We start from the raw sequence: 4559 nt of genomic DNA, 5'->3' as shown, positions 1-4559 counted from the left end.
GTACAGTAATGTGCGCGTGCACGGCTTGACAGCTGACTCATCGAGCACAGGATTCGGTCGTGAACGCGCACGTACAACTTGCGCGAACATGACGTCATCGCGCCCGCTCATGACCTGCAGTATTATTATCGTCCACTAGAGGGAGACAGACACCCATTAACGGGTATGGGTCTCAAGTTGATGGTTTGCATGCGATGCCTTGAACCACCGCTAGAGGGCAGCACATACCTTCACACAATTACTCACAATAAAGCGATATCCGTGCTTCGAGGACTTGTACGGTCTCAAAAACAATATTACAAACTTCTTCAACCTTTTTAGTCAGAAGGGTTGCCAAAATAACAGCCTAACTGAAAACGTTGCTAAAGCATCAACATTTTAAATAGAGCACAATAAACACCTTTCTGACACAGTCACACTACAAATTCCTTCTTTTAGACTATTTTGAGATATAATCTAGATATCTACAATCATCCCCTTACTGAAAATCAAAATAAGACAAATAGCCACGAAGTAATTGCCTCTCAGTTTAAGTTCAGCCCACAAGCCACTAGTGTCATTGAACTCCCAAATCTGTGTTGTAATATAATATATCAGTGTGTTTACATCTCTGCATGTGTTTGCATGAGAACAGTGCGAGTCTGTGTTTGTATATGTATGCATATGCAGGCATGTATGCATGTGCAGGTTTATTTCTTGATGCAAGTGCATGTGTTCGCATAATGTGTGTTTTGTGTAGCACCATTTGTGTGTGTACTGCTGGTCCAGGTGATCCTGGGGCTGTGCTGTGGACTGTGGGGAGAGAGAGAGAGAGAGGGATATGAGAGAGGCCCAGGCAGCTGTATTTGGGATAAACAGACATTACCCTGCTGTGTTCTAATTTACTGCAGAGTGGATATTAAACTTTAAACTTGTCCCGCCCCTCTGTAGTCCAATGCTCCACGTTTCTTGCCATCACGACTTGCACAATGTGCATTATAACAGTGTTCTTTCTCTAACAGTGTCAGAAATGCATACACCTTGTATGTTTGAAAGATGGACGTGAAGAATATTGACTTTCTCAAAGAGACACCGCTTCCGGAGGAGCTTTACATTTTTTTTAGGCAATAGTACAAAGTGGAATCTGCATATGTAGCTCTACTTTGGAAAACAAGGGTGGCGAAGCATTCTTGAATTATGGATGGACAGCTGAGAGAGAGAGAGATTATCCTGGTGGTTTTAAATGTTTATGTGGATGTTTTTGCCCACCTTGAAAACTTAAAAATCATTGCAACTGACTATCCGTCACCACAATAGCTATTCCCAATTCAAAGCTTTTTGCATTTCATAAAATCCTGTAATGACACTTTTCTTTTCTTATATCGTCGCACATTGCTCAACATAGAATGTTCTGCAATCAACATGAGTAGATTGGTATTCTCCAGATGACAGCCATTAAATTCTACACTATTTTTTCATTATGAGTGCAAGACTAATTCACATGACAGTAATATTTCATCTGTCCGGTCAGTATAATTACCGGTTTAAATATGCAACGAGATCTTGCCAAGAGCTTTCTCTCACTGCAGGCACACACTTGAAGATGACACGTGGCTTTCATATACAAATTAGACAAATTCCACATCTCTGGCAGTCAAACTAAAACAGGTTGGCCCCTCTCTCGCTCGGCTCTGATGTTTTGCAACCGCCAGGACCACCACCTGGATGAGTGGATGACAAACAAACTGCACATTTTCCTTCCAGTAACTGACCAAATAGATATTTATAACCAGCTGGTCACCTCCCCCACCCACCGGGCCCCCTCTCTTCAGCCGCGGCTGTGAGAGCTCCCTTTAAAGACCAGTTGTGTCACTTCTGGCTTTGTTCTTAAACAAAGAGAACTGCCCCTCATCTGCCCGTAATTGGGCCGACTCTTGGAATGTGCTTGATGTCTCCGCTGCCGCTCCAGCACACAGGCCCCGGTTGCTGGGACATGAGAGATAAATGAGTGGAAGTCCAGCCTTCCTCTGTTTTCTTTTGCTTTCTCCCTCACCTCCTCTTTCTTTCTTTCTTACCTCTGTTTCACCCTCTCTGCATCGCCTATTTTCTCGGGATTGAGGATCTCTCGATTCAAATATAGTAATCCCACCCTCGCTGTGAATGGAACGGTCTGCCGATGGACTTCCCTGGGTCCGCTCGGCCTCTCTGCGCCGCACCGCCTCTCTCAGGTCGGGCGCTTGACGCGCTACAAGGTCGATCTGCGGCACATGTCACGAGCAGTTACCGAGGCGATGTTGACCATGGGCAGATGTTTGAGAGGGGATCGGAGGGTGTTTACGGCATTGTTACTAAAGGGAAGCAATTTAGGGAGTTCAAATTCCACTCGCAACGAAGGAGACATGTTGAAACAGTAGTTGGCAGGCGACCAAAAGCTTGAGCCCCTAATTGTTTTCATTAATAGCAAATGATCTTAAAGTGCTTACTCTGTATTCTGGGAAACATTATGGTGTTATGTTCAGGACATCTGGGAAGCCTCTGAGGGTCAGGTTAGACATGTGTCTGTAGCAATCACACAACCCCTGGGTGTTTGTGTCAGAGTTTAAGGACTTTTACGCTCCGGCCGCAGAGACGCGAGTGTCTTCACGGAGGGGTTGTGAACCTTTTGGTGTTCAAGCAACCGTGTCCCCAGAATCCAAGCCTTTGGTTTTGGTCATGACTCATTTACTCCTGAATCCTTCACCTTTCACCCCCAGCTCCACTCTCCATGTCACTCGCTCGCAACCCCGGATAAGTAAATACATGATGTAATGTGTGGTTTTTGCCTCCACTCCCTCAAAGCCCCCACCCGCCTCCACCCACATCCAGAGGCGATTAAACTGGAGCGCAGCCGTTTTAGGTGGGGATAGCTGGGTGTGGTCCAAAGGGGTCCTGAAAGGAGGAGCTGGGAGTCGATGGGAGCAAACGGAGGGGACTTTAACACGCCCGGTTTGGGCACCGATGATGGAAGGGAGGGGCACATGCAGGTCACCGACAGGGCGGGGCTTAAAGCGGAGAGACAACACAGTCCTGGGGGATCCGTCTGGGCCGGGGCCTCCTCTGCCCCCCCCCCCCCCCCGGCTGTCTGGGCCCCAGGTTCCAGGTGGGTGATTGGGGCTGTTGACTCTTGCACACGGCGGCCGCTGCCTGGTCCTGTTGCCCATAACAATCTCCTCCAGGAGGCCCTTTGTCATTCAGACTCCCCGCTACAGTTCACAAGTCCTCCATCCCTCCACTCTGGAGCCCGGCCCGGGACGGGCCGCCTGGCTGCCGCCCCCGTGACGGCTTGTGTGAGAGAATGTGAGCTTGTCAAGAATAATACACATTTGTATGCGGTGGTATTTTAATCCCAATGTGTTTTTATAAGTGAGACGTGTTAATAGTAAAGTCTCCTGTTGGTTCTTGTGTCTGGGATGCAGTCTCTTTTTCGATCACACGTAAATAACAACAACAAAACAGATTTCATTTACAGCATCAGCGGATGGGAGTTGCATACGAGTTAGGTTAAAGGAATACACATTTTGGGAAATACAATTAGTGGCTTTCTCGCTGAGATTTAATTCAGAAAATGTGCGTCTTTCTTATCTCGGCATTACAATTAAAGCTGGGACCAGGAGACGGTTAGCTTAGCGTAACGAATACACTGAGGGAAACAAGTCCGGCCGTCCCAGAGAAGTCCACCTGCCGAAGCTCACCGTGTCTCGTTTACGTCAAACAAAAAACAAAGTGTGACAATGACAAGTTGTGGTTTGATGTGGAGTTGTGTGCACTGAGTTTGCCGGTTGCCTAGAAACCTCAGCGTGGACAAGACGCCAACCGTCTCCTCTCTGCAAGACAGCGAGCAGCAAGTATAGCACCGGAAAAAGGTCGGCCGCATTTTTAATGCCCCGCCAGACGACTGCTTCCTCGAAACATTTATTTCTGTCTGCTTTAATAGAAGCAACGGACGTGCCACGCCGTTTTTATAAGGTGGACGAGTCTGCCGGCCTGGTTTGTGTCTGCAGACACGATTCTTTCACTGGAGTGAAATAACTTTGGCGAGTGAGTCAAAGCACTTCACGAGTGCCATCTTTAGACCGCAAATGTTATCAGGAAAACTCACGAACTGCACATGTAGGTTTCGATGCGCTCTCTTCAACACGTCACAATAGACTTCGCTCTTTAAAACGCCCGCCGGGAGGAGGAACCATTTGTCCGAACATATTTAGAATTCCACTTTAAGAGATGAGAAAATGCACAAGAGCGTGAAAGAGTTTGGAAAATAAGATGGCGTGCACATTACAAAGGGTGTAGATGATGACTTGTGGGTGACGTTGAACATTTTGCATTCGGAGGAGGCTGTTTGGGTATCGGTCACTTTCACCTCCACCTAAATGTAAACTTGCTGGCCGAACAGACAGCCGCGGAGTGGAAAGTGCCAGGAAGAGTAATGAGGTGTGTCCCTCCTTCCACACGACCGTGGCTCTCTCCCTCTCCGTGCGGGTCGGCCCGATGGGGTACCGCGCCCAAGTAAACAAGGAGAGGAGGCAGCAGGGCGATGTTCC

This window comes from Pseudoliparis swirei, chromosome 11 (genome assembly GCF_029220125.1).
Source record: "Pseudoliparis swirei isolate HS2019 ecotype Mariana Trench chromosome 11, NWPU_hadal_v1, whole genome shotgun sequence".
Lineage (NCBI taxonomy): Eukaryota > Metazoa > Chordata > Actinopteri > Perciformes > Liparidae > Pseudoliparis > Pseudoliparis swirei.
The sequence above is the reverse complement of the archived record's forward strand: the minus strand, read 5'-3'. Positions refer to the sequence as shown.